The 20,234-nt window shown below is 45.0% G+C and overlaps 1 protein-coding gene across 1 annotated transcript in view; it reads right to left on the minus strand.

Annotated features, from left to right (window-relative positions):
• Positions 1–7,686, minus strand: part of LOC130291176 (integrator complex subunit 6-like) — an 84,482-nt gene extending 76,796 nt beyond the window's left edge. Inside the window, exon 1 of the mRNA XM_056539669.1 lies at positions 7,670–7,686. The gene's annotated coding sequence lies outside the window, so the exon portion shown is untranslated. The remainder of the gene's footprint in view (positions 1–7,669) is intronic.
• Between the last annotated feature and the right edge of the window lie 12,548 nt (positions 7,687–20,234).

The raw sequence follows: 20,234 nt of genomic DNA on the forward strand, positions 1-20,234 counted from the left end.
ACTAGACCCCTCAAGGTATTCGCTAGGGGGTACAGTGAGTATTTTAACACCATAGTTTAACACCACCCCCACAAGTGACCCCATTTATATACCGCACCCCTACAAGTTATTGGCTGCACCAGGGACCACTCTGATTAGTCCTTGGTCGGCTGGCAGTATAACGCGTCTGTCTGTGACAGTTAAGGCTCCTGATGGATATATCCGCCATGTTGTGGGAATAAGCACCCGCTCATGGCAAATATATCCATCACTGCTGCGGCTGGGTAGCTCAGTGTGTCCGCTCATGACTGCTGGCGGGAAATCCGCCGCTATGAGTGGACACACAAAGCTACCCAGCCGCAGCAGGGAGCTCATTACCGTGACTGCTGCATAATGTGTAGGATCACATGGTGGACATCCGCAACATATTACATGCTGCGGATGTCCGCCAATGCGATCCTACACATTATGCATTTTTTTAAATTAGATTCATTTAATAAATGTATTTTTAATATATATATGTAATATATATATATATATATATATATATTTTTTTTTTTTTATTTATTATTTTTTTTTTTTCACTTTTATTACATTTTTATTTATTTTTACACTTTTATTTTATTTATTTATTTTTACACTTTTTAATGCTTTGGAATACTTAGTATTCCAAAGCATTGCGGTTATATGCTGCCTGCCAGTTTTCACTAGCAGGCAGCATATTAGGACGTGCCTCTGGCACGTCCTTTCAGGCAATACCCAGGGCAGACCTGGGGGTCTTTGTAGGACCCCCGGCTGCCCAGGTATGCAGCGCGATCGCGGGGTGCTGCAGAGAAGACAGAGGGAGCCCCCTCCCTCTGTCAGAACTCCTTACAGCGCGCGGTCACTTCTGACCGCGGCTGTAAGGGTTAAACTGCCGTGAGTGAAGTGAACTTCACTCCCGGCAGTGCGGCCGGTCCCGGCCAGCCGTGGACACACACAGCACCCCGCGATCGCGATGCGGGGTGCTGCAGGAGTGACAGAGGGAGCTCCCTCCCTCTGTCATAACACTTACAGCCCGCGGTCACTTCCGACCGCGGCTGTAAGGGTTAAAACTGCCGGGACCGAAGTTTACTTTGGTCCTGGCAGTGCAGCAGGGTCCCGGCTGTGTGATACAGCCGAGTCCCTGCCGCGATCTCGTGGGTGCACTGGGCAGCACCCACGAGAATAATGGACGAGTATAGACGTCCAGGTGCGGGAACGGCCGCCAACCTGGACGTCTATACTCGTCCGTGGTCGTTATCGGGTTAAATCTATCCATACTACTTTAAATCTTGAAGAAGTTCAGGAGACTAGATCTATCCAGGATGAACTGTTCTGGGGGTTAGGAGATAGGAAAACCTGCTCTTTTCCTGTTCACCCTAATTTGCATAAGATTATTAAGGATGAATGGGCTAGACCGGAGAAAAAGACGTTATCCTTTCAGTGATTCAGACTTTAGCACTTGGGATGCTATACCGAAAGTTGATGTCCCAGTTGCTAAAATAGCCAAACGTACCTCTCTGCCTTTTGAAGATGCCACACAATTGAAAGATCCTATGGACCAAAAAGGCAGAAAGTTTATTTAAAAAAAAGAGCTGTGAGGCTGTGGCTTCCATATTAAGAACTAATGTAGCCTCTACTTGTGTGGCCAGAACCCTGGGAGTTTGGTTAGATCAGCTGGAAGTTCATCTTCTCCAAAAGAGCAGATTCTAAAGTTCCTGCCTCTACTTAAAATGGCTTCTAATTTCTTGTCCGATGCTTATGCTGAGTCAGTAAAATTGGCTGCCCGCACTGCAGTTTTATCTAACACTACTTGGTGGGTGCTGTGGTTAAAATCCTGATCTGATGATATGAATTCTAAAAACAAACTTTGTTCTCTTCCATTCCATGGTCAATTTATATTTGGTCCTGAACTGGACACCATTTTAGAGAAAGCAGCGGACAAGAAAAAAGGGTTTCCCCTTGATAAAATACAACAACAAAAAATCTCCTTTTCTTCTCTTCTGTCAGCCAGATCAATCTTCCAAGGTAGGTAGAGAAAAATTGGGGCGTTGATCATATAAGAAAGGGGGCAGAGGCAGAAATGTCCTTCTTAATCCCAGCCAGATCTCATCCAATCCTAAACTGTGGCACCAGGCCTGTCGGGGCAAGACTTTCCCATATTGCCCCAGTTTGGGAGTCTCTGATTCCAAATCCCTGGATAGTGGGGGTCATATCTCAGGGTTACCAGATCATGTTGTCACCACCTCCCCCTCCAAGATTTGTCATCACTCAGCAGATTCCAAGAGTCCAGAAACAAATTCTCTAAGGCAGTACCTTCTCAGCCTAGGGGCTATCCTTCAGAGGGGCCTAGGTCATTATTCTTTCCTGTTTCTAGTTTCCAAACCCAACGGAAAGTATTGGACAATTATAAATCTAAAGCCTTTGAACAAATTTGTGGTTTACAGGAAGTTCAAGATGGAAACTGTAAAGTCTGCTGTTCAGTTAATAAAGGAGGGGCATCTTCCCATCCATTCAGATTACCAAAAAATTTCGAGATTCGACACCCAATGGGGGTCCAGTGTGCGTCACTTTCAGTTTGTCTGTCTTACATTCGGCCTGTCTTCTGCCCCTTGCATTTTCACCAAAGTCTTGGCAGAAGAGGTGGCCCTTCTCAGGAAGGAGTCAGTTCTCATTATCCCTTATCTAGACGACATTCTGATAGTGGCGAACTCAGTTCCTCAATTGGAACTTCACATTCAGAGAGCCATTATAGTTCTTCAGCAGTTAGGCTGGATTTTGAATCTAGATAAGTTAGACCTCCTTCCCAGTCAGAGGAAAATCTTCCAAGGTACCCTTTTGGACTCGAGAGTCCAGTCCTCTTTTCTTCCAGATTCCAAGAGGGTAAATCTTCAGGCTCTAATTTCTCTGTTTCTAATCCTGCACTCTTGCTCGATCAGGACAGCAATGTCTACTCTGGGCCATATGACATCCTGCATCCCTTCAGTAGCCTGGGTCCAGTTCCACTCCAGGCCTCTTCAAAAATGAATACAATGACCCCCCGACCTACGATGGCCCCGACATATTATGAAATCGACATACGATGGCCTCTCAGAGGCCATCGCATGTCGATGTCAGCATCGACATACGATGCTTTTTTATGTCAGGGCCATGGCATTAAGTGCTATCCGGCAGCGCCAAATGCTTAAGCTGCTGCCAGATAGCAGCTTAATGTTCCCCGTGTGGTGCGGTAAGTATTACTTACCCCTCCACGATGCTCCGGGGTGCCCTCTGGGTCCAGCGCTGGTCTTCCAGTGTCTTCTCGGCCCTCTCCGATGACGTCAATACGCTGCTGCGCACGTCATCCAATAGGAATGGCGTACGCAGCGGCGTAATGACGTCGCTACGCAAGCCCAGTAAGGCCTTGCGGAAGAAAGCAGAGGACCAGAGAAGACAGCAGAGGACCGGAGAAGACAGCGGAGAGCCCAGCGGAGGCCCGGGGACACCATCTCGAGCGGCGGGGACAGGTGAGTACAGCTTCCTATACTTTACATTGCACGAATCCCTCAACATATGATGGATTCAACAAACGATGGCTCGTTTGGAACGAATTACCATCGTATGTTGAGGGACCACTGTACTGTTCATTTGGAACAGGTCCCAACTAATGTTAGACAAAAGAGTAGTTATTCCTTTACATCTAAAAGTCCAGCTAAAATGGTGGTTGTCCCCAAAGAATCTGGAGAACTGGTTCCAAACAAATCCTCAGCTGATAGCCGATGCAAGCGCATGGGGATGGGGAGCTCACTCAGAGGGTCAGGCAGTCCAGGGAAAGTGGTGCTCTCAAACAGTATAGAAATCTTCAAATTTCAGGGAATTACTGGCCATCTGGATGACACTTCAGGAGTTTGAGCAAAATTGCAGGAATCGTCACATCCTTATCTATACGGACAATACGACAGCAGTATGCCATCAGGGAGGCCCAAGACATACTGCCCTCCAATTGATTTCACAACAAATATTTTCTTGGACAGAAAGCAATATACTTTCCATCACAGCAATACACCTCAAAGGGGCCTGGAATCTGGTAGCGGACTTTCTAAGCAGACACCTAATAGATCCAGGGGAATGGTCTCTAGCTCTCTGGGCGTTCAAAATGATAACGAAAAAATGGGGAGTTCCACAAGTGGATCTCTTTGCTACAAGGAAGAATCACAAATTAGATCTATTTTATTCCCTAAATCCAAGAGACTCTCCATTAGCAGTTTATGATCTAGCCTAGGACTGGACATTCAAGATAGGTTATGCATTTCTTCCATTGATTTCCGGGTCCTTCAAAAGCCTATGAACAGTCCTTGCACTCTGATCCTAGTAGCTCCATACTGGGCGAAGAGGGGGTGGTTCTCTCTACTGAGGGCCTTAAGTATAGAAGATCCCATCAGGCTTCCCCTCAAAAAAGAACTTTTGTCCCAGGGAAGTTTCTTCACGGACAGATTTAATACCTCAGATTGACAGCTTGGAAACTGAAAAGTCCATTCTGCTAAAGGAAGGGTTCTCTGAGAGAGTAGTAAATACGCTTTTAGCAAGCCGTAAAACTACTACCTCTAATGCCTATTCTAAAGTGTGGAAGAAATATATTTCTTGGTGTGGGGATGACTTTTCTATTGACACTCTGATGATTTCTAAAATTTTAGACTTCCTTCAGCAGGGATTTGACTTGGGCCCTTCCCCTAGTTCCCTCAAAGTACAGGTGTCAGCCTTTAGTGCTCTTTGTCAGGTTAAACTAGCTGATTACATGTGGACTTCCAGGTTCATCAAAGCCACTAGTAGACTCAGACCTAAAATACTAAATCTCTGTCCTCAGTGGAACCTAAATACAGTCTTAAGTGCTCTTCCATTACATCCCTTTGAGCCCTAAGTCTCGGTTTCAGAAAAATTCCTTACTCTAAAAACTGTATTTTTAGTAGCCATCTCTAAAGCTAGAAGAGTCGATGAAATCCAGGCACTTTCTATACAGGAACCTTATCTTAGAATCTTGGATGACAAAATCATATTTAAACTTGATCCAAATTTTTTTGCCTAAAGTTGTGTCTTCTTTTCATAGATCCCATTACATTGTAATTCAGTCCTTCTGCTCAAATCCAAAAAATGACTTTGAAAGATCCTACAGTCTTTTAAATGTGAGAAGAGCTGTTCTCCAATATATTGATAGAACCAGTCAGTCGAGAAAAGATAACAATCTACTTGTTAAATTTTCTGGTCGTAATAGAGGTAACAAGGCCTCTAAGGGTTCCATAGCCAGATGGATAAAAACAGCTATTTCAGAAGCCTATGTAACCAGAGGTAAATCCCCACCTCTTCAAATAAAAGCCCATTGTACTAGAGCAGTCTCTTCTTCCTGGGCAGAGAGAGCAGGTGCATCTGTAGAGCAAATTTGTAAGGCTACCTGTCTTCATACCTTTTCTAAACATTATAGAATTTATGTTAGGTCTAATGAGGATATGGCCTTTGGGCGCAAGGTCCTTATTGCTATTGTCCCTCCCTAAATTTATCTTTGGTATTTCTCATGGGTGCTGTCGTGGAGACAATAAGGAAAACGGTGAATTACGGTATTATCCTTTTCTGGGAGTCTCCACAACAGCATCCATACATTCCACCCTTTTTGTTTTTCTTTTTGTGGTGTTCCTAAGCTCTTTTTTCCTTTCCTTTTCGGTGTTCTTTGTAAATACACTGGTGTGGACAGGTAGGGGGATATTATTCCTTATATAACAGTAAACTCCAGCATGTAATAAAATGTTATTCAGATTCAGGATCATTATAGAGGTACTAGCTTTTGCCCGCGGCTTCGCTCGTGTTAAATTTGGAGTAATATAGATCTACTTTTTACGATCCTATAGTTATGAGGCCGCTCTGGGTAAAGTCTACGGGCATCCAAACAACCCCAATTCTTTCAACTTTGATCGCCGCGTCTAAAGAGTTAATGCCGGACATCTGCCAGAACAGCGATGGGTGGAATTTTAGAAAACGTTAAAACATGTGTTTCTTTATCTCTAATTGTTAGCCTAAAAAAAAAGTTTCATGTTTCCAGCTTCAATAATGGCGGACTTCCATACAAACTTTCAACTCCCTTTTCACCCCCTTAAGGGTTGAATTTCAAAAATTCCTTCCTTATTCCTCGTTTACGTCTTAAAAACAACACCTGTGAAAATTTAGGCTGGGCGTTGATGAGTCAGTGAGTCAGGCCTTCTCTTCTTTTATATATATATATATATATATATATATATATACATACATTGGTTGTAATATCATTGATGTTGTTACGCCGAGCGCTCCGGGTCCCCGCTCCTCCCCGGAGCGCTCGCAGCGTTCACCTTGTCGCAGCGCCCCGGTCAGACCCGCTGAACGGAAGCGCTGCATTAATGTCACTGCCGGGGATGCGACCCGCGAAGCAGGACGCGCCCGCTCGCCGTTCGCATCCCAGTCTTCTTACCCGACCTGTCCTCCGTCAGTACAGTCCCGGCGCGCGCGGCCCCGCTCCCTAGGGCGCGCGCGCGCCGGCTCTCTGCGATTTAAAGGGCCAGTGCGCCTCTGATTGGCGCCTGGCCCAATTAGTGAATACACTTGTGTCCTAGCCTATATTACCTCACTTCCCCTTCCCAGCATCGCCGGATCTTGTTGCCCTTGTGCGAGTGAAAGCGTTCCTTGTATGTCCCAAGCCAGTGTTCCAGACCCTCTGCCGTTGCCCCTGACTACGATCCTTGCTGCCTGCCCTGACCTTCTGCTACGTCCGACCTTGCTCTTGCCTAATCCCTTGTACCGTGCCTGTCTCAGCCGTCAGTTGGGGTTGAGTCGCTATTGGGTGGAACGACCTGGGGGTTACCTGCCGCAGCAAGTTCATCCCGCTTTGCGGCGGGCTCTGGTGAAGACCAGTAACCCCTTAGACGCCGTTCCCCTAGTACGGCCCACGTCATCACCCCACTGACACAGAGGATCCACCAACAGTATCCTCACAGTACCCGGATCCTGACAGATGTTTAGATTCTACCTGTGCTTATCTGCAGATTTCAAAGGTTTAGTGGGTCAAAGTAATCCTTGGAGCAAATCCACTGGCACATTACATTAATCAAGACACGATGTAAGATTCTGGTATAAGATGTCTGTAAATCCCTGGCTAATAGATAAATCAGAATATATAAAATGTGCTGGTACTAATTATAAAATGTAGATACATCTCAGCATCAGTCACCTGGCTGCATTATGGATGCCAGAAATAACTGTTCTGCAGCAAATGATTCCTTCCGAGCACAGATAGTTTAGTCTAGTTTTACACATGTATATACACATGGGGTACTATGTCCCTATTGCCTTTCAGTGTTCTCCAATAAAATGTAAAAAAAAAAAAAATATATATATATATCTTGTGTGTAAATATATATATATATATTTACAGTGGTCCCTGAACATACGATGGTAATCCATTCCAAATGGACCATCGTTTGTTGAACCCATCGTATGTTGAGGGATCCGTGCAATGTAAAGTATAGGACAGTGGTCTACAACCTGCGGACCTCCAGATGTTGCAAAACTACAACACCCAGCCGTTGGTTGTCCAGGCATGCTGGGAGTTGTAGTTTTGCAACATCTGGAGGTCCGCAGGTTGAAGACCACTGGTATAGGAAGTTATACTCACGTGTCCCCGCCACTCCGGACCCGTCACCGCTGCCCTGGATGTCTCCTTCCATTGCTATCGCCGCGTCCCCATGGTGTCCCCGACGCTCCGGCAAGGCCTCTGCTGTCCCGGCATCCTCTCTCTCTGTCGCCACCATCATGTTGCTGCGCACGCCGCTCCTATTGGATGACAGGACGGCGTGCGCAGCGATGTGATGACGACGATGGAGAGCGCCGAAGATGCAGGGGTTCCCGAAGAGGACGCGCGGTAGCCCCAAGGACAGGTAAGTGATCGTCAGCCGACCTCATGGGACACCGTAAACGGCTATCTGGTGGTAGCTGAAGCAGTCTGCGCTGCCGGATAGCCGTTTATGCGATGGCCCCGACATACAAAAGCATCATATGTTGATGCTGCCTTCAACATGCGATGGCCTCTGAGAGGCCATCGTATGTTGAAATGATCGTATGTCGGGGCCATCATAGGTCGGGGGTCACTATATATATATATATATATATATATATATATATATATATATTCCACAAAATAGTGCAGCACTACTCAGCCTGTATGCGGTTGGTGCCAGCAGCCTGGACTCTGATGTAAGTCCTCTTTAGATAAGTCTCATGCTCTGGGATCACATGGTCCCGTCACATGACTGAGTCAGTGTATATGTCACTCATCACCCTGGTTACCACAGACGCTTTCAGCCATCAGTGGATGCCAAGGGGAGAGTGAAGCAATCGCTGTCAAAGTCTATATATAGGAGACAAGTTGTATGAGTTCAAATGATGCCAGGGACTGTATTGGCTCAATAAACATAGGGACATACTAATACAGTACATATGTGTTAACTATACTCATGGGCACCAGTTTGAAAATATACATAACTGAAGCCAATATGAATAACTGAATCCAATATGAAGCAGTATATTTGAATACTAAAGAACTCATCTTCAACACGTGACTCCTATTGTAGGACCTCTGCCCTTCTGAATCATTTCTGACACAAAAGGGACAGCTGTCAACAGGGGACCATGACACTTGGAACTGTCAGGTCCCTACATGTCTCGATCTATCCACCTATATACACCGTAGTACGCCTGTTATTTTAGCGGCATTTGTATCTGTATATGAGCTCAAGAACTCAATTTATAAAAAAAAATATATATATATTAATAATAAATAAAATAAAATGAGAAAAATAAAAAATAATAATTATAGAAAAAATAAAAATAAAAGAAAATTTTTTCAAGACAAAGAAACTGGTGCACATGTGTTATAATCCACTTTAGACTTTACCCATGCACTAAATTCTAAGATTAACATAATGCATCCATACAGATTGTCTCCAACCCAAGATTTTTTATTGATCTCATATACAAGATTGACAAATAAAATAATCACGAAAACGGAGCAGATAGTGTCTTCTCCTCTTCCAGATGTATACCTATAAAAAACAAACAAAATATATATATCAACATGAATATATATATATATATACACACAAAACCAAATATATATGGTACTGTGTGTATCATTACCTCAGTGGATAGTCAAGATCTCTTGAGGAAAAATAGATTACTACAAGAGTAGCCACATATTCATGCTATGTTTATGTTATGTTAGATTCTACATTAAGATTGTTTATGTTATGTTAAATTCTACATTCAGAACGCCAGGCAGTAGTGAATTCAACAGGTGGATCTACCACAGTTCTCTCTGTCTCAATGTTGCTAGTCTGTCTCCCCCTCTCGGTGGAACCGGTATGAAGTCAATAGCCATAAAACGTAAGTCTCTTTCATGATGTCCAGAGTCAATGAAGTGTTTGGACACTGGTAAGTCCATTTTGCCCTTTCTAATACTATAACTGTTCTGCAGCTCTGGAAAATGATTCCTACCGAGCACAGATAGTTTAGTCTAGTTTTACACATGTATGTACACGTGGGGTACTATGTCCCTATTGCCTTTCAGTGTTCTCCAACAAAATGTTAATATATATTCATATATACATATACACACACACACATATATATATATATAGCAAAAAATGGAAGAGAGCGGCACTCCAGCATTCAGTGAAAACCCAGTGTGGGTGTATTTATTCACACATCTGCAATACACGCGACGTTTCGGCCAGTCAATAGAGCCTTTCTCAAGCAAAGGCTCTATTGGCCGGCCGAAACGTCGCGTGTATTGCAGATGTGTGAATAAATACACCCACACTTGGTTTTCACTGAATGCTGGAGTGCCGCTCTCTTCCATTTTTTGCTACATTTACTTGGGGCCTGGGTCTGACCCTGGAGCTGAGCACCCACGTGGATCTTAGAATCCTTGGCTACAGCCACGCATGGTGCACTTTCTTCTTCACTTTTTTTCTATATATATATATATATATATATATATATATATATATATATGTACCCTTGGTTCCATGGCGGAGTTCATATGATAAGAGTTAGACTGCATACCAAAAATACAAGCACAATGAATGTACTACAAAGTAAAAGGCAGACTGAGGAGGGGGCCCTGCCTGCAAAGCTTAAAATCTACAAGGTTTGGAAATATTATCTTAATTTCCTGAGAAACCATTTTATTTTTTACTCTTGAGGTCTTTGAGGTCTGCTAAAGGAAGCTCCGTTGCTCAACCTGTTTAACCCCTATTTTTTGCACATCTGACCACTGTCACTTTAAGCATTAATAACTCTGGGATGCTTTTACTTTTCATTCTGATTCCAAGAATGTTTTTTCGTAACATATTCTATTTCATGTTAGTGGTAAATTTTTGTCGATACTCGCATCATTTCTTTGTGAAAAATTCCAAAATGTGATGAAAAAATTGAAAATGTAGCATTTTTCTAACTTTGAAGCTCTCTGCTTGAAAGGAAAACAGACATTCCAAATAAATTATATATTGATTCACATATACAATATCTGTACTTTATATTTTCATCATAAAGTTGACATGTTTTTACTTTTGGAAGAAATCAGAGGGCTTCAAAGTTCAGCAGAAATTTTCCAATTTTTCACAAAATTTTCAAAGTCGGAATTTTTCAGGGACCATTTCAGTTTTAAGTGGATTTGAAGGACCTTCATATTAGTAAAGCCCCACAAATGACCCCATTATAAAAATTGCACCCCTCAAAGTATCCAAAATGACATTCAGTAAGTGTGTTAACCCTTTAGGTGTTTCACAGGAATAGCAGCAAAGTGAAGGAGAAAATTCAAAATCTTTATTTTTTTACACTCACATGTTCTTGTAGACCCAGTTTTTGAATTTTTACAAGGGGTAATAGGAGAAAAAGCCCCCCAAAATTTGTAATCCAATTTCTCTCGAGTAAGGAAATACCTCATATGTGTATGTCAAGTGTTCGGCGGGTGCAGTAGAGGGCTCAGAAGGGAAGGAGCAACAATGGGATTTTGGAGAGTGAATTTTCCTGAAATGGTTTTTGGGGGGCATGTCGCATTTAGGAAGCCCCTATGGTGCCAGAACAGCAGAAAACCCCACATGGCATACCATTTTGGAAACTACACCCCTCAAGGCATGTAACAAGGGGTCCAGTGAGCCTTAACACCCCTCAGGTGTTTGATGATTTTTCATTAAAGTCGGATGTGTAAATGAAGAAAAAATTTTTTTCACTAAAGTGCAGTTTTTCCCCCCAAATTTACAAAGGGCAATGGGAGAAAATACCCCGCAAAATTTGTAACCCCATCTCTTCTGAGTATGGAAATAACCCATTTTAGGATGTAAAATGCTCTGCGGGCGAACTACAATTCTCAGAAGAGAAGGAGTCACATTTGGCTTTTGGAAAGCAAATTTCGCTAAAATGGTTTTTGGGGGGCATGTCGCATTTAGGAAGCCCCTGTGTTGCTAGAGCAGCAAAAAAAACAAACACATGGCACACTATTTTGGAAACTACACCCCTTAAGGAACGTAACAAGGGGTACAGTGAGCCTTAACACCCCACAGATATTTGATGACTTTTTGTTAAAGTTGGATGTGTAAATGAAAATAAAAAAATGTTTTCACTAAAATGCAAATTTTTTTCCCCAAATGTTACATTTTTTGTGATTCCCAAACAGGGTGCCTCCAGCTGTTGCTAAACTCCCAGCATGCCAGTGGCTGTCCGTAAATGCTGGGAGTTGTTGTTTTGCAACAGCTGGAGGCTCCGTTTTGGAAACACTGCCGTACGATACGTTTTTCATTTTTATTGGGGGGGGGGGGGCAGTGTAAGGGGTGTATATGTAGTGTTTCACCCTTTATTATGTGTTAGTGTGGTGTAGTGTTTTTAGGGTACATTCGCACTGGCGGGTTACGGTGAGTTTCCCGCTAGGAGTTTGCGCTGCGGCAAAAAAATTGCTGCAGCCCAAACTTGAAGCAGAAAACGTACTGTAAACTCGCCCGTGTGAATGTACCCTGTACATTCACATGGGGGGGGGGGGGGAAGGGCAATCCTCCAGCTGTTTCAAAACTACAACTCCCAGCATGCACTGCCAGACCGTGCATGCTGGGAGTTGTACTTTTGCAACAGCTGGAGGCACACTTGTTACCTAACTCAGTATTTTCCAACCAGTGTGCCTCCAGTTGTTCAAAACCTCAACTCCCAGCATGTACTGATCGCCGAAGGGCATGCTGGGTGATGTAGTTATGCAACAGCTGGAGGTACGCAACTACAACTCCCAGCATGCCAAGACAGCTGTTTGCTGTTTGGGCATGTTGGATTTGCAGTTTTGCAACATCTGGAAGGCTACAGTTTAGAGACCACTGCACAGTGATCTCCAAACTGTGGCCCTCCAGATGTTGCAAAACTACAAATCCCAGCATGCCCAGACAGCAAACTGCTATGTGGGCATGCTGGGAGTTGTAGTTTTGCAAGATCTAGAGGGCCACAGTTTAGAGATCACTGCAAAGTGATCTCCAAACTGCAGCCCTCCAGCTGTTGCAAAACTACAAATCCCAGCAAGCCCACACAGCAAACAACTGTCTTGGCATGCTGGGAGTTGTATTTTTGCAACATCTGGAGGGCTACAGTTTAGAGACCACTGTATAGTGGTCTCAGACTGTAGCTCTCCAGATGTTGCTAGGCAACTCACCGGGTTTTGTAGGATCCAGGGAGCCGCATCGCCGTCCTCTTCTTCCGTCGATCCCCGCCGCCGATTGCTGCTCCCGCCGCTGATGGGTAAGTGGACTTCGACGATGGTCCCTGTCGGTTTCCCCGTTCTGCCCCGCCTACTGTGGGTGGGCAGAATGGGGAAACCGAAAGTTAACCCCCCCAACCCCCATCTGCTATTGGTCGTCGCTTCTTGACGTCCAATAGCAGGGATATGAGGGGTGGCACCCCTGCAAATCGCCGGTGTGAATTCACCGGCGATTTGCGGCGATTGCCGACATGAAGGAGTCTGATGACCCCCCTGGGCATTTGCGCAGGGTGCCTGCTGATAGATATCAGCAGTCACCCTGGTCTGGTCCCCACCCAACGTGTGGCGGGGACCCAAATTCTAACGGGTGTACAGGTACACCCTGGGTCCTTAAGTACCAGGGAGCGAAGGTGTACCTGTACTCCCTGGGTCCCTATGTGGTTAAAGGACGGGAGTTGAGTTTAGAAAAAGATACTGCATGTCCGATCTTTTTCCACCCCGTCACGACAGCACCACCAGAGAGATAGACTCCTCCCCCAGGGACAGGAAACCTGAAGCTTAAAAGGAAGTTCATCTCTCCCAAGCTACAGTGGTTTCCTGTCCCTTGTGAAACCTGGAGTAATCCATCTTTCTGGATGGGTGCTGGTTGAGTGGTCCTCGGAAGCAGAATCCTGTGGAGTTCAGGTGTTTTTTGGTCCCCTTAAGGTTGGGAGCCATCCTGTGTACCCCCAGCAGGTAGTTATCTACCCTCTACCCTCCCCACTCCCTCCACTGACTGCATCCTCTGCGCTGCACCGGCCCGTAGTTCGGGCTTGGGTGCAGGAACGGGCGCTTACCTATGGAGGCCAGAGCTGGTTCGGTACAATTGCTGGATGCGGTGGGTTCCGGAGCCACGGTGGAGTTGCGCGGCGTGCTCTGGTGGCTGTGGCCATGTTGGGGGCAGATGCCGGTCTTCTTTCTGCTCCCTTGCCTTCTCGGGTATACTAGACAACCGGCTTATCGTTTATCTAGCTTCCAGAAGGGAGTGTGTTCCAGCATGAGCTTTCATGGACTGTGTGGTGAGTTATATCTTGTTTTTTTGGGGGGTTACTGACACCTAATTAAAGAAAGTTAGGATTCGCATAAAAAGGCATCTACAAAAACTTAGCATAAGGAGTGTGCTATCTGCAAAGCAAGTTTAGCTTTGGATTATGACAAACCTATTTGTGTGACAAATAAAGTGATGACGGCAGACGCCCCAAGACTTTTACAGCAAATGCAAGATATGGTTACCCCTTCTGTTCCCATAATAGAGGATGAAGAAGAAGGGTTAATTACGGCTCATTCAGAATCAGGTACTATATATAAAAAATTATATTTCTGCCTGTTTCTACATCTTTCTGCAGATTCTAAAATGAATAATTGTATATTTTTTCTGCAGGGAATGAGTCCATATCCACAGACAAGGATTTATCTGGCAAACCAGTTTTCTTTATGGAAGATACAGACCAGCTCGTCAAAGCAGTGAGATCAGCTATCAGATTAGAAGAACAAAAAGAGCCCAAATCAGTACAAGATTTAATGTTTGAGGGACTGGGAGTAAGGAAGCGTAGAGTGTTTCCTATTAATAAAATGGTGTCCCAATTAATTAAAAAAGAGTGGGAAAACCCGGACAAAAAATCCTTTATTCTGAGGGCCATAAAAAGAAAGTATCCATTTGATGAAACAGATACAAAAAAAACTGAAATAGAGCTCCTAAAATTGATGTAGCCATTTCTTTTTTTTTTTTCAACTGTAAATTTTTATTGAAGTTTCAAATTTTTTCAAACATAAGTACAGGTAACATAGACAAAAAGGCTCATTACATCACAATCAAGGCAAACTCAGGATAACTCGATCAACAAGTAAACCTCTAGCGTAAAAGTTAGTTAACACCTGGAACATTCCAGGAGATCTAATATCGGATTTATCCGTGTCACCAAGGACAACACAATTAGACAAGGAACGACATAAAAACGGACACCAGGCAAGGGACCACAAGACAGAAAAGGGGGGGGGGGGAGAGAAGGGAGGGGGGGGAGAGCGAAGGGAAGGAAGAAGAAAAGAAAGCAAGCTAAGCAGGCTGCCGGTCCACGAACCTGTCCCAGGGTTCCCAAACTGAGAGGAAGAGAGGTTGAGTGTTATTAACCCCTTAAGGACCAGGCACGTATGAGTACGTCCCTTCGCCCTGGGTCTTAAGGACCAGGCACGTACTCATACGTCCGTGGGAATTTCGCATCCCACCGCGCAACGGGTGGGTTGCGAAACCGGACACCTGCTGAAATCGTTCAGCAGGCGTCCAAGGCAAACGCCGAGGGGAGTCCTGAGACCCCCCATGTCGGTGATCGCAGAAAATCGCATGTCAATTCAGACATGCGATTTTCTGCTATTCCGGGCTGATCGGGTCTCTGGTGACCCGATCAGCCCGGAAAATAGTGATGATCTGACCTGTCAGTGACAGCCCAGATCATCTTGCAGGGTAGGAGTGAGGTTGCAGTGCTGCGATCTCCTCCTATCCCCTGCCATTGGTCAGAACTGATTCTGACCAATGGCAGAGCAGGACAGTGGGCTGCCCCGTTCTGCCCACCCCTGGATGTCGCGGGGAACATGGGGAGAAGATGGAGGTCGGTACCTGCAGGAGTAAATGCCTGGGAACAGCTGATCGTCGCTGCAGACTGCTGGATCCCAGCTCAGGTAGGGAAGCGACGTGGGGGGGGGGGGGGGGGGAAATGAAAGTTAAATTAATGTGATCTTTACTGTGGCAACCACTAGGAAGGCCAAACTGCAACTGTTACAACACTGTTACAGTGGTGCCCAAACTGTAGCCCTCCAGATGTTGCCAAACTACAACTCTCAGCATGCCTAGACTGCCCAGGCATGCTGGGAGCTGTAGTTCTGTAACATCTGTCCCTTCAGATTTTGCAATTTTCATGAAATTTTTGAAAATTGCTGCTCTACTTTGAAGCCCTCTAATTTTTTCTAAAAGTAAAAATATGTCCATTTTATGATGCCAACATAAAGTGGACATATTGTATTTGTGAATAAAAATAAAATTTATTTGGAATATCAATTTTCCTTACAAGCAGAGAGCTTCAAAGTTAGAAAAATGCTAAATTTTCTAAATTTTCATGAAATTTTGGGATTTTTCACCAAAAAGGATGCAAGTAACGACGAAAATTTACCACCAAAATAAAGGAGAATATGTCACGAAAAATCAATCTCAGAATCAGAATATTCGGTAAAAGCGTTTTAGAGATATTAATTCTTAAATTGACAGTGGTCAGATGTGCAAAAAATGCTCTGGTCCTACAGTGAAAATTGGCCTGGTCCTTAAGGGGTTAAGGGAAGCCGTGAGGGACTCGAGGGAACGGATCTCACGAATTCTGGCTATCAGTTCAGATTCTGATGGGGGCAAGGAAGATTTCCAGTGCTTAGCAATTAGGATTTTAGCTGCTAGGACCATATGCATGAAGAGCTTAAATGGCTTCTTAGTAAGGGATCTACAGGAGGAACAAAAGATACACCATAGGATCCAGAGGAACCCCAGTCCCTACCACATCCTCCACCAGGCCCCTCACCATTACCCAATAGGGAACAATCAGGGGGCAGGACCAGAAGACATGGAAAATCGTACCCAACCCTATACCACACCGCTAGAACTGGGGCGGGATACTAGGATTCAACTTGTTTAGAAGCTCAGGGGTGTGATACCAGCCCATCAACAGTTTATATTGCGTTTCCCTGTATGTGGTACAAATGGATGCTCAGGAAGCCCGCTCCCAAATAGATCCCCACTAAGGGAGGGTGATAGTGGTATTCAGAACCTCCTCCCAACGCCTCATATAACGATGGGTTGGGGCATCTCCTTCCGGAGGGGTTATAATAATCGAGTAGATATCAGAAAGAAGGCCTTTCATTTGCGGCCCAGACCGGCACAGCCACTCAAAAGCTGAAGGCCGGGAGATCTCGTAAGTCCCCAACTGTGACATCATAAAATGCCTGAGCTGGAGGTAGTGAAGCCGTTCGGAGGAGGGAAGAACAAAGCGGGAGACCAAATCTTCAAAGGGTAGCAATATACGGGTGAGGGGATTGACCAGGTCCGCCCAACAAAAAAGCCCCCTACCTCCCCATTCCCTAACCACTGGGGAAGTAAGACCTGGGGGGGGAAGATGCATGGTAGAGGAAAGATTGCAAAGGGGAGACACAAGAAAAGAGTTGGTATTTCCTAGAGCAGTAGCCCCAGACATATCGGGAGAAGGCCATAGGGCCCAGCAGGGGACCCGAGGGAGAAGGTGGGGGGGAGCGACTCCAGAGAAATGTATTGGAATAAATTGGGGCCAACCACAGTTTCTCCAACTCCATCCAGCGACTATAGGCTCGGTATGTGGTCCACGCGGTGAGGTGACGTAAGTGAGCAGCCCAATAGTATTTAGTGACATCTGGTACTGAGAGCCCCCCCACCCCCCGCCCTACTCGCAAGCATTACCGATATCGGGAGGCGATGTCTCTTACCACCCCACAGGAAGCGGAAAATGGCAGACTGAAAAGCCTTTAACGCGGCTAAAGGGACCCGGACTGGTAGTGTCTCAAAAAAATAAAGTAACTTAGGGAGAATAGTCATCTTTACCGCCACTATATGACAGAAAAAGGAGATGTACTGTGTGCGCCATGTATCCATGAGTGCGCGCAGCTGATGGAAGAGGGGTGTATATTTAGTAGAATAGTGAGAGGAATAACTAGAGGTGAGACATACGCCAAGATAGGTAATAGCAGAGGGGGACCACCAGAAGGAATAGGAAGCCTGTAACTGTGCAGACAAAAATGGAGGACGATTCAGAGGTAGGACTTCAGTTTTGGAGAGATTAACCTTGTAGTCAGAAACATCTCAGTAAGAACGTAAGACCCTATATAATTTAGGCAGGGAGAGGAGAGGTTTAGTGAGAGTGAGGAGCACATTGTCAGGAAAAAGGCAGATTTTAAATTCCCTGTCATGGAGAGCAACATCCGAGATGACCGCAGATCCCCGGATCATGGCAGCAAGGGGTCAATGCATAGGGCAAAGATCAAAGGGGACAGCGGACAACCTTTCCTAGTACCATCATGGAGAGGGAATGAGGGAGACGAGGCATGGGGGAGTTTGAGAGAGGCTGTGGGGGAAGAGTAGAGGCCCCACAGCGCTGTAAGGAAGGCACCCGTGATCCCAAATTTTCGAAGGGTGGCAAAAAGGAAAGGCCAGCCCAATCTATCAAAGGCCTTTTCAGCGTCCAAGCTTAGGACAATTGCCTGCTCGTTCCGCTGGTTCACCAGGTCAATTAAATTAACAACTCGCCTAGTGTCGTCACCCCCTGTCTGCAGGGTATAAAACCCACCTGATCTTTATGGATGAGATGGGAGAAGACAACCAAGGCGGGCCGCCAGGACATTAGAAATCAGCTTAAGATGATGTAGCCATTTCAAAAGTGTCTAGGAAAGGTGCCTTACCCTTTGAGGATCTCGGAGTGTTAAAAGATCCTATGGAGAAGGCTTCTTAAAAAGAACTTGGGAGACAGCAGGGGCAGCTTTAAAACCCAACATAGTTGGTACATCTGTAGCCAGATCAATGCTCTTATGGATTGATCAGTTATCATCTGACATACAGAATAACGCTACTATAGATCAGTTATTGTGATCCCTACCAGCTATTAGGAAGGCGACTGCCTTTCTTGCAGACTCTTCATCAGATGCACTGAGACTTTTGGCCAGATCTACAGCCTTAGTGAACGCTGCACGAAGGGCTCTGTGGCTAAAAAATTGGCAGGGTGAAATTAGTTCAAAAATCAAATTGTGTGCCATCCCATGTGAGGGAGAATTGCTTTTTGGCTCCATGCTTACTGATATCCTGGAGAAAGCAGGAGATAAAAAGAAAGGGTTTCCCTTTCCTCAACCTCCTAGACAGAATCGGCCCTTTTGGTCTAGCGGGAGGGGGGCCAGCAGTACAGGGGAGGTCAGTCAGCCAGGTGGAAATTTACAAAGAAGAGTGAGGGCCTCATGTTTAATCAACCCTCCACTTCAACCAAAAAACACAATTCAAAATGACAGGATGCCACAAATGGGAGGCAGGTTGCAGGAATTCTTTCCCCAGTGGAAAGAGATAGCCGGTAGCTCCTGGGATCTGGAGACCATAAAAAATAGTCTCATTCTAGAATTCTCCAACTTGCTGCCTTCTCGTTTTATAGTTACAAAAAGTCCATCAGGTCCTACAGGACAATATCAACTTCAGTCAGAAGTTTTGTCTCTCCTTCAAAAAGGAGTTTTGGTGCCAGTCCATCTAGAAGAACAGGGTCAGGGGTTTTATTTGTCCCTTTTTCTTAATAAAAAAAAAACAAAAAAAAAAAACAAAAAAAAAACACAAAAAAAAAAAACACATTCAGGGTCATTATAAATGTAAAATCCCTAATCCCAAATACAAGCGGTTCAAGATGGAGACACTAAAGTCAACCATAAACCTCCTGTCAAAGGATTGTTTCATGGCATCTTTAGATTTAACAGACACTTACCTACATGTGCCAATCCACAAAGATCATCAAGACTGGCTGCCACGCCCTCTTCCATAGGCTTGCATTCAAGGGGGCGGAGCATGACGCCACACAGGGGCGGGGCCGTGACGTCACAATGCTCTGGCCCCCGTGATCGCCAGTAATCAGACCCGGAGCGAACGTGCTCTGGGGACTGATTCTAACGGAGTGATGCATGCAAGATCATGGGGGTCCCCAGCGGCAGGACCCCCGCGATCAGGCATCTTATCCCCTATCCTTTGGATAGGGGATAAGGTGTCTTAGCGCCGGAGTACCCCTTTAAGAGAGGCTACATTGAAGGTCCACATCTCTGCTCTAGGAGCTTTGTTTAGTCAGAAAATCGCAGATCATCCATGTATCCTAAGGTTCATTAGATCAGTTAAAAGGTTACAACTCTCAAAAGAAATTTGGGTTCCTCCGTGGGACCTCACGATTGTTCTTAATTCCCTATGCCTACATTCGTTTGAACCTTTATCTTCCACCCCACTTAAAAGACAGCACTTTTAGTGGCTATAACTTCGGCCAGAAGAGTAGGAGAGAATGCAGCTTTATCCGCTAGTCCACCTTACACTCAAATCTTGGAAGACTGAATTGTAATGAGACCAGACCCTTCATTCATGCCCAAAGTGGTCTCCTCTTTTCATATAACCCAAGATTTAATACTACCTTCTTTCTGCCATCACCCTTCCAATGAAACAGAGGAAAAATTTAATATGTTGGATATTCGTAGATGCGTCATTGAATATCTTCAGAGGACAAAGCCTTTTAGGAAATCTGATAGACTGTTCATACAATTTTCTGTTCCAAATAAGGGTGAGAGAGCCATGGGTGAGTCCATTTCTAGATGGATTAGACAAGTGATCACTTCAGCCTACACT

The sequence above is a fragment of the Hyla sarda genome, chromosome 9 (genome assembly GCF_029499605.1).
Source record: "Hyla sarda isolate aHylSar1 chromosome 9, aHylSar1.hap1, whole genome shotgun sequence".
Classification (NCBI taxonomy): Eukaryota; Metazoa; Chordata; class Amphibia; order Anura; family Hylidae; genus Hyla; species Hyla sarda.